Source organism: Pleurodeles waltl, chromosome 5 (assembly GCF_031143425.1).
Source record: "Pleurodeles waltl isolate 20211129_DDA chromosome 5, aPleWal1.hap1.20221129, whole genome shotgun sequence".
Taxonomy (NCBI): Eukaryota; Metazoa; Chordata; class Amphibia; order Caudata; family Salamandridae; genus Pleurodeles; species Pleurodeles waltl.
Window position 1 is genome coordinate 1,867,511,049 of NC_090444.1, and position 15,312 is coordinate 1,867,526,360.

The 15,312-nt window shown below is 48.8% G+C and overlaps 1 protein-coding gene across 2 annotated transcripts in view; it reads right to left on the bottom strand.

The window, feature by feature from the left end:
• Positions 1–15,312, bottom strand: part of LOC138296905 (phosphofurin acidic cluster sorting protein 2-like) — a 617,149-nt gene that overhangs the window by 19,038 nt on the left and 582,799 nt on the right. The window lies entirely within an intron of this gene.

Here is a 15,312-nt window from a genome sequence, read left to right on the forward strand (position 1 = left end):
GCACTCTGGGGGCTCCTTAGAGGACCTTCAGCATTGCTCCTACCAGCCTTCTGGGGTTTCCGGGCAGCCCAGGCTGCTGCCACCCCTCAGACAGGTTTCTGCCCTCTTGCTGCTTGATCAGCTCAAGCCCAGGAAGGCAGAACAAAGGATTTCCTGTGGGAGAGAGAGGCAACACCCTCTCCCTTTGGAAATAGGTGTTACATGGCTTGTGAGGGGTAGCCTCCCCAAGCCACTGGTATGCTTTGAAGGGCACACTTGGTACACTCCGTGCATAAACCAGTCTGCACTGGTTCAGGGACCTCCAGTCCCTGCTCTGGTGCAAAACTGGACAATTGAAATGGGAGTGACCACTACCCTGTCCATCAGGGGTGGTGGTGCTCAGAGCTCCTTCAGATGGTCCCTGAGTTCTGCCATCATGAATCCAAGGTTGGCAAGGACCCCTGGGACCATTTGAGTGGAGAGGTCAGGCAGGTGACGACAGAGCCCCCACCTGGCTAGGTGACCAATCCCTCTTTCAGGGCTATTTAGGGTCTCTCTCTTGGGTGGGCCCTCAGATTTGGCTTGCAAGATTCCAGCAGGACACCTCTGCAACCTTACTTCAACTTCTGGCCACTGGAACCGCGACTGGACCCTCCAGGAACCGACAGTCTGCATCCACGATGAAGACTCTGCTTGCAACATTGTTTCCACAGCTCCTTCCAGCTTCTGTAACGTTTCCCCAGCTGTGCATCCTCTGAGGGTGGCAAGTCTTCAGTCTGCACGAGAAGGAAGAAGGAATCTCCCTTGGAGTGAAGGTGTCACTTCCCTGCATCCGCAGGCACCAACTGAAACGATGACCGGCTGCATGGATCCTGCATCACATGTGGTAGTCTGGAGTAGTCCCCTTGGTCCTCTCTGCCAGCTGTCCAACTTTGGTGGCGGTAAGCCGTTGCCTTCCCATGCAGGACAGGACCCCTGTGCACCGCGTCTCTTGCAGCTACCAAGGCTTGTTTGCATTCCCTCCAAGGGATTTTCAGGCTCCGTGTGGCCCCAGCACTCCTTCCTGCATAGCACAACCCTCTGCTGCTTCTCCTGCGGTGTGAGACCCTTCTCCAGTTGTGCTACATGGGCTCTTCTGCGACGCCTGCTGCCCTCAGGGGCCTACCTTTAGTCCCCCTGCCCTGGGCACCATTTACTAGGGTGTTATAGTGGCAGCTAAAGGTGTTTCCAATTACCTTTTCAATTTTAGGGAAAAAACACTGGCATTGGTGTAGGAGGCTGGCCTGGTTTATAGTGGGTACCTTGTGGTACTTACACACTGTGCCAGGTCCAGTTATCCCTTATTAGTGTAGAAGAGGTGTTTCTAGCAGCTTAGGGTGATAGAAGGTAGCTATGGCAAAGCAGCTTAGGCTGAACTAGGAGACATGCAAAGCTCCTACTATACCACTGGTGTCATATAGCACTATATAACAAGAAAACACAATACCCAGAGTTACAAAAAATAAAGGTACTTTATTTTGATGACAATATGCCACAAGTATCTCAGTGAGTACCCTCAGTAAGAAGGTAAGTAATGTACACAAGTTATATGTACACAAACCCAAAACAGGTAAGTAAGAGTAAGAAAAGTAATGCAAACAGTGTAGAATTACAATAGATTGCAATAGGCAAGCATAGGTCTAGGGGCAACACAAACCATATACTCCAAAAGTGGAATGCGAATCACGAATGGACCCCAGACCTATGGGAGCTTGTAGAGGTCGCTGGGACTGTAAGAAAACAGTCAGGGTGTCCAAGATACCCCACCCCAAGACCCTGAAAAGTAGGAGTAAAGTGCACCTACTACCCCAATAGGACACAATAGTCGTGATAGGGGGATTCTGCAAGAACCACAAATACCAGCAAAACACTGAAGACGGATTCCTGGACCTGAGGACCTGCAAGGCAAGGGGACCAAGTCCAAGAGTAGAGATAGTATCCAGGGGGGCAGGAGCCCAGGAAACCCTGGATGAAGGTGCAAGAAGGCTGCCTCTGGGTGGAAGAAGCCAAAGATTCTGCAGCAACGAAAAGAGCTAGGAACTTCTCCTTTGGATGGAAGATGCCCCACGGCGTGCTGGATGTTGCAGAAGTGTTTCCACGCAGAAATACCGCAAACAAGCCTTGCTAGCTGCAAGGGTCGCGGTAGAGGTTTTATGTGTGCTGCTGGGGACCAGGAAGGACCAGGATGTCCCCCCTTGGAGGAGGAGACAGAGGGGGCGCTCAGCAACTCAGTGAGCCCCCACAGAAGCAGGCAGCACCCGCAGAAGTACCGGAGCAGGCACTTAGAAGATTTGTGAACCGGAGCTGGCTCAGAGTCACAAAGGAGGGTCCCACGACGTCGGAGTCCAACTCAGAGGGTTGAGCACTGCAGGACGGAGTGCTGGGGACCCAAGCTAGGCTGTGCATGAAGGAATCCTTGGAGGAGTGCACAGAAGCGGAGCAGCTGCAAATCACACAGTACACAGGTTTGCAGTATAGCGTGGAGAGGCAAGGACTTACCTCCACCAAACTTGGACTGAAGGATCACTGGACTGTGAGGGTCACTTGGATAGAGTTCCTGTGTTCCAGGGACCACGCTCGTCAGGATGAGAGGGGACCCAGAGGACCGGTGATGCAGTCTTTTGGTGCCTGCGTTAGCAGGGGGAACATTCCGTCGACCCATGGGAGATTTCTTCTTGGCTTCCAGTGCAGGGTTAAGGCAGACAGCCCCCAGAGCATGCACCATCAGGAAACAGTCGAGAAAGTCGGCAGGATGAGGCGCTACAATGTTGCTGGTAGTCGTCTTGCTACTTTGCTGCGGTTTTGCAGGCGTCCTGGAGCAGTCAGCGGTCGATCCTTGGCAGAAGTCGAAGAGGGAAGTGCAGAGGAACTCTGGTGAGCTCTTGCATTCGTTATCTGAAGAATACCCCAGAGGAGGGACCCTAAATAGCCAGAAAAGGAGGTTTGGCTACCAAGAAAGGAGGATTGGCTACAAAGAGAGGTAAGAGCCTATCAGAGGGGGTCTCTGACATCACCTGCTGGCACTGGCCACTCAGAGCAGTCCAGTGTGCCCCCAACACCTCTGAATCCAAGATGGCAGAGGTCTGGGACACACTGGAGGAGCTCTGGGCACCTCCCCTGGGAGGTGCAGGTCAGGGGAGTGGTCACTCCCCTTTCCTTTGCCCAGTTTCGCGCCAGAGCAGGGATGGGGGATCCCTGAACCGGTGTAGACTGGCTTATGCAGAGATGGGCACCATCTGTGCCCATCAAAGCACTTCCAGAGGCTGGGGGAGGCTACTCCTCCCCAGCCCTTCACACTTATTTCCAAAGGGAAAGGGTGTAACACCCTCTCTCAGAGGTAATCCTTTGTTCTGCTTTCCTGGGCCGGGGCTGCCCAGACCCCAGGAGGGCAGAATCCTGTCTGAGGGGTTGGCAGCAGCTGCAGTGGTAACCCCGGAAAGGCAGTTTGGCAGTACCCGGGTTCTGTGCTAGAGATCCGGGGGATCATGGAATTGTCCCCCAATACCAGAATAGTATTGGGGTGACAATCCCATGATCTTAGACATGTTACATGGCCATGTTCGGAGTTACCATTGTGACGCTATACATAGGTAGTGACCTATGTATTGTGCACGCGTGTAATGGTGTCCCCGCACTCACAAAGTCCGAGGAAATTGCCCTGAACGATGTGGGGGCACCTTGGCTAGTGCCAGGGTGCCCACACACTAAGTAACTTGGCACCCAACCTTCACCAAGTGAGGGTTAGACATATAGGTGACTTATAAGTTACTTATGTGCAGTGAAAAATGGCTGTGAAATAACATGGACGTTATTTCACTCAGGCTGCAGTGGCAGGCCTGTGTAAGAATTGCCTGAGCTCCCTATGGGTGGCAAAGGAAATGCTGCAGCCCCTAGGGATCTCCTGGAATCCCAATACCCTGGGTGCCTAGGTACCATATACAAGGGAATTATATGGGTGTACCAGTGTGCCAATGAGAATTGGTAAATTTGGTCACTAGCCTGCAGTGACAAATTTAGAAAGCAGAGAGAGCATAAACACTGAGGTTCTGGTTAGCAGAGCCTCAGTGATACAGTTAGGCACCACACAGGGAACACATACAGGGCACATACTATGAGCACTGGGGTCCTGTCTAGCAGGATTCCAGTGACACATAGACTAAAACAACATATATACAGTGAAATATGGGGTAACATGCCAGGCAAGATGGTACTTTCCTACAATTGGGAACCTGGTTAGTAGGATCCTAGTGCACTTCAGTCCAAGTTGCATCCAGAAACTAGGCAAAAAGTGTGTGTGTGTGTGGGGGCGGTGGGGGGTTGTTACTCCTCCAGTGGGTCTCTTGTGGGGGCTGCCTCTTACTCTGCAGACTCTCTGCCTTGCTGAGGGTCCCCTGTGGACTTCCCTCATGGGTTGAGTCCTTGTGGACCTTGCTGGTCCCCAGCAGCTCCACTTTTGCTTCACCGCAACATCTGCCTTTACCAAGGCTTGTTGGTGGCTTTTCCACGACACTGACTGACTGGAATCATCCGCCTGGCGTGGGACGTCAACTGCATCCTCCAGGAACTCTTCACCTGCTCAAGGGCTGCATTCCTGTCCATAACCGTCCTACCGTTGACCAACTCCTGTACCCACAGCTGGGTGGGTAGTAGCTCCTACTCCTCCTGGACTCTTCTGTGACTTCTGGACTTGGTCCCCTTCTTCCACAGATCTACCTCTTCAGGAATCCACCTGGGTCTTGCAGTATTGATTGGGTGTTGCATTTTCTTATTTTTCGTCCTTTTGAGTGGTTGGGGAAAAAGCAGTAACTTACTAATTTATTTCTGGTCGCTGGGGGTATTGTGATACTTACCTTTGGGGTTTCCTAGTGCCCCCAGATCCCCTCTACACATTCCACTTACATAGGTGTGGGTCCTGTGTTCGCATCCCATATTTTTAGTATATGGTTTTGGCTCCCCCTAGAGTCACTATTGTCTATCTACATTTGCACTGTTTTCTATCACTTTTTATGCCTACTTCTGATAACTAGTGTACATATTTGGTGTGTTTACTAACCTCCTATTGGAAGGTTGCCTATCTAGTGTTTGGTACTGTGTTACTGTGATAAAGACCCTTTATTTTCATAACACTGAGGCCCTCATTCCAACCCTGGCGGTCTCTGACCGCCAGGGCGGAGGGCAGCGGAAGCACCGCCAACAGGCTGGCGGTGCTTCCAGGGCTATTCTGACTGCGGCGGTAAAGCCGCGGTCAGAAAAGGGGAACCGCCGGTTTTCCCCTGGCTCAGGGAATCCTCCATGGCGGCGCTGCTTGCATCGCCGCCATTGGGATTACGACCCCCTTCCCGCCAGCCTGTTTCTGGCGGTTTTCACCGCCAGAACCAGGATGGCGGGAACAGGTGTCGTGGGGCCCCTGGGGGCCCCTGCACTGCCCATGCCACTGGCATGGGCAGTGCAGGGGCCCCCTAACAGGGTCCCATGAAGATTTTCACTGTCTGCTTTGCCATTCGGAGCCGGCTTCCTTGTTGCAGGGTCTTTCCTGCTGGGCAGGCGGGCGGCCTTTTGGCGGTCGCCCGCCGGCCCAGCGGGAAAGCCAGAATGGCATCCGCGGTCTCCTGACCGCGGAGCAGCCATTTGGCGGTGACCGCATGGCGGGCGGCGACCGCCGCCCGCCGCGGTCAGAATGACCGCCTGAGTGTTTTCTTTCATGTTTGTGAGTGCTGTGTGAGTACATTTGTATTGGATGAGCTTTGCATGTCTCCTAGATAAGCTGTGGCTGCTCATCCACAGCTACCTCTAGAGAGCCTGGCTTCTAGACAATGCCTACACTTCACAAAGAGGGGATACCTGGACCTGGTATAAGGTATGTGTACCATAGGTACCAACCACACACCAGGTCAGCTTCCTACAGTTGGGATTCATGTCCTTGGCACTCGTAGCACGACTTAGGTTCATGGTCGCACTCCAGACACCACAAGCACACCAGGTCCAGGATCCGCAGGGCTTGAAACCGGTCTTACGCGAAGACCTCCTTGATGCACTTTGAGTGTCAATACTCAAAAAGCGTTGAAAAAAGTTCAGCTAAAAAATGACTGAGGGGTAGTTCTTTCTTTGGATCAGCGCTGGCTGACACTGAAAGAAAAGAACTGACGTTAGCGTGCTGGGGTAGGACCCACAACATCATATCCAGCGCACATGATGCCGACGAAGGACTCGGAGCCAATCGACGCCACCTAACGGCATGCAAGGGTATAGCTTGTGAAAAATCTCCAGATCCAGACGGACACCTGGTGGGAATTGTAAGGTAAGGAATCTGCAACTAGAAGTCTCTATCTGGTGTCTTGATTACTTGCTTTTGTTGCCTTGTTTTGGGTTTTTGAACATGACAATCTTATTGTCATGCATTTGGTGAAATGTGTTGGTGTTTTGAGCCATTGTTGTTGTAGGTGATATTTCAGTGTGTACCTGTTGACATCTGGTCAAGATTTGAAGAGGGGAATGACCTATTTTTGGGACCAGATGTCTACTTTTCAGGGCAAACTAAACACATTCAAGAAAAATGAGTTGAAACACTGGCTTTGATTAGAAGGGCAGGGTGGCACCTACATAGGACCTTCAACGTCATTTCGGATGTAGAGCCAATCAATGCCACCTAATGGCGTGCAGGGGTACTGCTCGAGAACAATTTCCTAGGGAAATTCTAAGGTTAGGAATCTGCAACCGGAAATCTCTATCAGATTAAGTTGGTTAAAAATTGAACATTTAAACTTCATCATATGCTTCAAATGGTGTAGAATTGTGGCCTATCCACATTAACCAATCTATGTAAAGGTTTTTGTGGGTTACCTGTGGTCCTTTAGCTAATAACCCCAATCCTAGAGGTTTACCTAATATAGTTACCACATACAGGATAGATCTAGGAAGACAGTATTTGCTAAAAGTAGCCACAATTAGAGCATGAACGTTTAGCGTATCTAAAAGTATTTTGCAAACCGAACTACATAATAATTGGTTGGGTTACAAAGTACCGAACTGTAGTCGGTCTCAATTCGACCAACCTCACTACGACCCACTACGATTCACTGCTATCACATGATCGGTAGCCTGCTGGGGTTAGCAGACCACCATATCTGTAACTGCTTTTAAATAAAGCATTCTTTTTTTTAATGTATATTCATCTTGTTTAAAAGAAAAAAAAGAATAGTTTTCCAAACTTTTTTTTTAAGACTAAGCAGTAGGTTCTTGCAACCAAAAATGTTTTTGTCAACATTCACAAAGTGGGAAGGGGTCGCTCGAGGACTCCTCTCCCGTTTATGTAAAGGTTACTGCTACCTTCATGTAGCTGAGAACAAAAAATGCTACTGAATTTCGATAACGAAACATTAATACATCTCATTGCGAATCGCTATTTGGAAGGGACGCCCTAAACCCCCCCTTCAAATAATGATCCGGTGTGGACTCACAAACCCACATTGTGATTCTCTAACATTTTACTGAATCTCAGTTTGGGTTTTGTGCATACCAAAAGTACATTTTGGAGTTCCAAATGCTCCAGCTTTGCGAACTGCAACCTTTGCACCCGTTACCTTCCTTCGTACATCTCGCCCCTAGCAATCGTAAACTCTGCCAACAACGGTTGTTAACAATTGATATCAATTTGGTGAAGAACCAGATGTTGAAACTACAAGCTGATATGAATTCAACTGATTTAATCTTCTGTCCTGTTCCAATGAGAAGCGTTCTTCCTGTTCTAACTTATGGTTTGACACAGGAGAGCGAGGCTTCTTCCGTATATGAAGCCGTTATCCGTATCGGGGATATAGATGCAGAAGTGCTACAGGACACCCTTTCTGTCACCAACAATAGTCTGTAAACATGTCTATACCAACTCTACTGGTGTTCAGACACGAGCCATCTCACAACTTTATTGTACTCTTCGAACTCTTAAATGACGTAGACTATCCTGCGATGTTTAAACCTTATGATCTCATGTGTTCTACAGTCTTTTGTCTGTCGCAACACATAGAAGGGGTTTCTTTTTTTCTGGCTGATGATTCTAATCTAACATGGAAATATTTCTCTGTCCAGCACCACTTCTCATGGCTGTACACGACACTCTTCTGGGGTGGGGGATAGGAACCTATGCTCAATACATATATTATATGTTGCTGAACCATCTGGCCTTATTCCATCTGATCTTCTGTTCATCTTAGCACATTTTGATGCATTATTCCTCAAGGACATTCATTGCTGTGATTCACTATCAGAGTACATCCTTTGCATGACTTTCAGACGTTTGACCTTCCTGGCAAGTTACTTGCCACATTGTCATTCCCTCTTATCACACTTTTCCAAACAACTGTAGCTAAGTTTTCAAAAGTAATGTTTCTCTGTGCAGAATGAAACTGCTGTTCCACTTAAGTTGAATCCCACATGCCTTGATTTAATGAATAAGCTTTTATCTTTACTAACACAAAAAAGTTATTTTAACTTCTGCAGCAGAAACATTTGCCCTATAGACCGCAGGTTCTGCAGCAGAGATACAGCATGGGACTATTCACAATGGTGAGTAAGTTACATGTGTAACTTTACTCTTACACTTTTGTGTAACTTTAATATTTTTGCCTTAAAAAAATCTGAGTGTAAAGTTACTCAAAAGTGTAGATTGACATGTCTCCACCCTCTCAGTTTAGAGGCTGGAGTATGAAGAACTGTTACTTACAACAATATAGTTACTACATATAATATGTTTTGTGGGACGCCCTGCATTCAGGACAGAGTGTCTGTCCTCGGGGCAGGAGAATCTACATGGCAGTGGATAGGAGACCTCTGCATACACGGAAGAACCTCCGCACCTGGGGCTGAGACCTCCACATGAAAAGGAGATCTCTCTGTGGCAGTGAGTATGAAAATGATACACACCTGAAAGATGTCAGGCACTTAACACACATTCCCTTACATCTACATATATACTGCCTTCACTGTAGGACCTGATTTTTAGTTCTTCAGCTTTCAACTCCTGCAGCTCCCACGTTCTGCCTGAAGGATGCTGCCTTCTGTGAAGTGGAAGAGAAATTCCACTGAGGAGACAGCCCTTGTAGTAACATCTGAGGTTAAATACTACAAGCAACTGCAAGGGCTGCCATCCTTGGAGAAACCCAGAACGGTGCCTTGTGGCAGGAGATCACTGACTCTGTAAATACACTGGGGGGCAGCATGGTGGGGGGGAATAAAAACACTGTGAGAAAAGGCAGGTGAAGGAGAAGTTCTCCATGAGTCAGCTGGCTGAAGTGCTTCCTGTAGGGCTGTAATCTGGCAGTCGAACCACCACTGCGGGTTTGGTGGGCCTCAGACCAATAAACTCGTAATAGGGCCCTTATTCTTTTCCTGAAAATTTCTACTGAAGTCTTCATAATGCTGACAGCTTCAGCATTCCCTAATTAGAGACCCTGACTAGTGATCGCACTAATGTGGTGCCAGGTAAGATCATAAAACCCCCTCCCAACTCTCTCTACCGCTCTAAATCCAAACCTACAAATCCAGGTCTGTCCTTCGCTCATACATTCACTGTTAGTCGCACATCACGACTCTACCCCTCATAAGCACCCTGTAACAGAAGCCCTGAAAACCATACTTGTCTTAATGTTGACTTGACTGCTGCTCGGTACAGGCACTGATTCGAGTAGATTTTTTGCTTCAGCTGTGGCAGAAGTCATTGCAGCAGCACACGGGCCGGTCTTACAACACAAACCACCTACACACACAGGTATGTCTTTCTCCTAACAAGGTGACAAACACACTATGTACGATTGTTAACACTTGTTTTTATAAATCCAAAACATAAATGTCAGTGTTTATGTCATCCCATTTAACTGTCCTCAAAGTATACTGCTATACTATTATACAATATTGCTTTTATTTGCTTCCTTTTAAGGCCCGGTGTTGTGGATTCATCCACCACCTGCCACAACATCGACTCCTGCTCTTAGCACTGCCATTACACTGGGACTGGCAGCGCACAGCAGATGGACGGTACACATCGGTACATTCAATCTCTGCTCTTCTGTCTAAGGATCAGACACCTTTCTCTGTTATTGACAGGGTGTAGGAAGCTGTGTTGGCGTGTGGGGAACACCTATGGTTTTATCACCTTATACCAGTTCTAGGGATCCCCTATTAGTGAGGTGTAGTCAGTGTCTAGAAGCCAGACTCTCTAGAGGTAGCTGTGGATGAGCAGCCAAGACCTATCTAGGAGACATCCAAAGCTCATGCAATACCACTTATAGTCACACAACACTCACACACATGAAAGAACCACACAGTATTACAAAAATAAAGGTACTTTATTATGGTAACAAAATTACCAAAATACTATATAGGCAATACCCCAAGTGGAGGTAAGTAAACACACTATTATATGTACATTAGAAGTCAGGAATTAGCATAGAATACAATAGATAGCAGTAAAACCAATAGCAAGTACTGAAGGCCTGGGGGGGGACCAAACCATATACTAAGAAAGTGGAATGCAAAAGTCAGGCCCCCACTTGAGTGGAATCGGTACAGGGTAGCTGGAGGAACTAGGAACCCCAGGAAGTAAGTGTCAAAGTGCCCCCAGCTACCAGGGGAAAAGAGGTAAGTACCTAGGTCTCCCCAAACCCACCAAAAGGACTTCAGAAGAGGATTTTGCAAGACCCAGACAAGACTGCAAGAAACCAAAGGTGGATCCTGGTAGAGGAAGACCTGTAAAGGAAGGGGACGAATACCAGTTGTAGTGTCCATTCGTGGCAGGAGCCACTACCCACCCGTCTGTGGATGCAGGACCAGGTCGACGGTGAACAAAGGCAGTCAGCAGTGCAGCACATGACCAGCTGAAGAGTTCTTGAAGTGATGCAGTCAACGTTCCACGCCGGAAGGATTGCAGTCGGTCAGTGATGTGAAAAACCACCAACAAGCCTTGGCAAAGGCAAATGCTGTGGAAGAAAAAATGCAGAGCTGCTGGGGCCAGCAAGGTCCAGGGGGACTCAACCCATGGGGGGGGGGGGAGTCCCGGGTGATCCTCAGCAGTGAGGAGAGACACAGAAAGAGGAGGCAGTACCCACAGGCACCAAGCACAGGAGTTGCAGTGAGGTCCGCGCAGCACACCTAGAAAGGAGTCCCACATCGCTGGAGAATCACGCAGAGGGCTGAGCATCGCAGAGAAGAGTTCTTGGGGGCTGAGGCTACAAAGAGCTTGAAGACCCCATGAAGGAGATGCAAACAAGCCTTGATAGCTGCAAGAGACGCGGTGCACGGGGGTACTGTCCTGCATGAAGAGGCAAGGGCTTACCGTCTCCCACATTGTACAGCTGGCAGAGAGGACCAAGGGGACCACTCCAGATCACCACCTGTAATGCAGGATCCACGCAGCTCAGGATGAGAGGAGATCCACGCAGCTGGTCGTCATTGCAGTTGGTGCCTGCAAATGCAGTGGAGTCCTTCACTCCAAGGGAGACTCCTTCTTGCTTCTCGTGCAGACTAAAGACTTATCGCCCACAGAGGATGCACAGCCAAGGAAAAGTTACAGTTGCTGAAGGAGCCATGGGCACAATGTGGCAAGCAGAGTCCACGCTGTGGATGCAGACACTGGGTTCCTGGAGGATCCAGTTGCAGTTACAGTGGCCAGAAGGTGAAGTAAATGATGCAGAGGAGTCCTGCTGGAATCTTGCGTGTTGAATCTGAAGACCGAGCTGGGAGGGAGACCCTAAATAGCCCAGGAAAGGAGATTGGTCACCTAGCAGGGTGACCACCTATCAGGAGGGGGCTGTGATGTGACCTGCCTGTCCTGGCCACTCAGATGCTTCCAGAGACCTCTGCTCATCTTCGATTTAAGATGACAGAATGAAGTGGCCACCTGGAGAAGCTATGGGCACCACCCCTGGAGTGGTGATGGACAGGGGACTGGTCACTCCCCTTTCCATTGTCCAGTTTTGTGCCAGAGCAGGGACCATGGGTCCCTCAACTGGTGCAAAGTGGTTTATGCAAGGAGGGCACCAAATGTGCAGTTCAAAGCATGCCAGTGGCATTGGGAGGCTACCCTTCCCAAACCATCTAACACCTATTTTAAAAGAGAGAGGGTGTTACCTCTGTCTCCAAAAGGAAATCCTTTGTTCTGCCTTCCTGGGCTGGAGCAGGTCAAGCAGCAGGAGGGCAGAAACCTCCCTGTAGAATGGCACCAGCGTGGGCTGCCTGGGAAAACCCTGCAAACCGGAAGGAGCAAAGCTGGGGGTTCTCTAAGGAGCCCCGTCAGAGTGCATGGAATCATACAACCAATACTGGCCGACATGTTTGATTCCAAACATGCCCAGGTTCGGAGTTACCATTATGTAGCTGGACACAGGTAGTGGTGACCTGTGTCCGATTCATGAGTCAAATGACCTCCCCGCACTTACGAAGTCCAGGACAATGGAGATTGAGTTTGTGGGGGCACCTCTGCTAGTGCAGGGGTGCCCTCACACACAGGTTCTTGCACCCTGCCCTCTGGGCTTGGAAGGCCTGCCATATGGGTGAGTTATATTGACTGGGTGAAGTGACCTGAAGTGAAAAGGTGCTCGCACCTTTTCACGCAGGCTGCAGTGGCAGGCTTGCAGAACCCTTTGCATGGGCTCCCTCTGGGTGGCAGAATAACTGCAGCAGACCATGGGCAACCCCCTGGCGCCCCAATGCCCTGGGTACCTTATAGTAGGGACTTACATGGTGGGCAGTATGCCAAATGTGGGGTGTGTGATGTCCCAAACAACCAAATTTAGAGGGAGAGAGCACAGTCAGTGGGGTCCTGGTTAGTAGGATCCCAGTGAACACAGTCAAATCATACTCACAGCAGGCAAAACGTGGGGGTAACATGCCACATAGAGGGTACTTTCCTACACAGTGTAGCTGTATGTAGTTTGTCATACATCCATGTTGGCACCATGCTCAATACGACATCTCATTCTTTCAAATATTACCATTGCCATAAAAATGGTCCTGACATTCCACAAACGGAAGCACTATGAGTTATGATAGACCTTGTTTTAACTTGCAGGATATCAATGTTTGCACCTCTTGAAATGAGTAGTGAAACCACTTAACTAGCATCTTCTTGACTGATTTACAATGATTTACTCCTGCATATATGTTTCTGCTGTCAGTTTCTGTCATACAACAGTCCCTGTTGTCAAATTTCAAAACACTCACAACTGGGACACCAGGGGACGTCCTGGCAGCCGTAATTGGGTTGTCTACCATCCGTCAGTGGGAAAAGTCTGGGAATCTATGATCTGAAATACTACAGCTCATCAACAGCCCTTTCTTTAACTCAATTTTCTCTTTTTACTAAGTATATCAAATGTTTAAAGATGTGGTGTATAAGCTCCTGTATGGATCTGTAATGCATTTGTGGCTGTATTGACATTTATGGATTGACCTACATCTTATCTCCGTAGCCGCTGTGTCGTACACAGTGTGTTTGTCACATTGTTAGCACAAGGACATACCCGCAGCTGCTGGATCTGGACAAACTTTGGGAACAACGACTGCAAGGGCCCAGATTCAGCAGATGACCTCGCAGTGGACATCTATAAAAACAGCCACCTCTCTGGCTGGTGCTGGTGAGTTCACCCTGTTGAGATACAATAACTTCATTCACTGCATCAAACGCTAAATAGCATAAGTCCACTTTGCTGTGCAGTCGAGGCAACATTTACAGCCAGATAAGGGGCTCCAACCCTAAGATGCTCCAGGTATCTGCGGACGCCAGTAATGATATCCAGGACTAGGTCGTGATGAGGACGTCAAAGAACATTTTGTTCAAGGTCCGGAGCGATCACATTTGTTGCAGCACCTAAGGCATCCCATGACTTTACCAGAAGTCCCGGATTTATCTAATGGCGGAGATTTATTGAGTCTCCACCTAAGGGAAGTGTCTGAATGACTCCATCCATCAATAAAGAGAGTACGGACGTCAGAATAGAAGGAAGTAGACGGTCAGACGTTTCTGAGGTTTTTGGTCCACAAACACCCCTACTGAACTTTGTGGGAGTTCCCGCCTATGGGTAAAGTCCTCTCTTATGGCGGGTCTTTCCTCCCAAGGGGTGATAGTATCTGTCAGGACTCCATCCTTTACCCTCTGTGTGGTGGGTGTTAATCGCCACCAAGCTCATGTCATGCTTCCCATGTGGCGCCTTCCAGTCTCGAGTCCTCCATGATTTCTTTCCCAGGAAGCCTGAGCCATTGACCCTCCTATTCTGTTGCTATTCAAGTTTAATCTATTGTGTAGCTGCAGATATCTTGTGTCTATTTAGGGTAGTTACGTTATCCACTGTGACCTACTGACCATCATGCACTTGGGTTCAGTTCTACTTGCTAATTGTTGCCAAATGCCATTTGCACCTGCCACTTGAAAGGCCTCATATCCGTTGCATGTAACACGTGATCTTCCCCACATGTTCACAGGAATATTCCATGCTTCCATGTGGACACATGCCCTTCTAGAACCTTCTAGCCTTCCAGTAAATATACCGCCTCTGAACCTGCATCAGCGCTTGGCCTCGTACCCGTCCTGTGCAAACTACGACCCTGCACTCTCCTCCTAAGTGGCCCAGATCTTCAGCTTCCCCGTCCTGCGTAAGCAACATCCCTGCTCTCATCCCGAGTCACCCAGATCTTCAGCACTCTAGTCCTACAGAATCTTCTTCCCTGCACTCAACATTGAGTCGCGCAGAACTACTAGCATTCTAGTCCCCCAAGCCTTTTTGATGATGCTGTGATCATGGCTTCTGCGACGCTTCATGCGTCTTCCTTCGTGAGCTACGATTCCGCCTCCTCTTGAGCTTCTTGCACCAAGCCTCCTGCCGTCTTCAGGTTCCAGTTAAAGTACCAGAAAAGGCAAAGTACCTTCTCCTCAGGTTATTGCGCACTAATCCTTTATAATGGTAAGCAGGTCTGACATTCAGCCTCCTCAACTCTAGACCTGTCTACAGTTTCTTCTTCGTACCTTACCCTCCAGCGCTCCTTGCTTGTCCTTTCTCTAGACCCTCTCTTCATCCCTGGCGCTTGAACTGTTTTGCTCATGGACCAGAGACTTAATTCTGTGTTTTCACCATTGAATAGAAATGTTGAGAAGAATGCTCTTTCTAAGCGATTGACATTTGTATGAAACCTGTAACCTCCATTCTGTGTTTTCTAGTATACGTTGGGAATGCCAGTAACTCCAGTCTTAACCGAGTGTAACCTTGTTTCTAAGCATACCTTGGAAGTGTCAGTAACTCCAAACCTATGTAC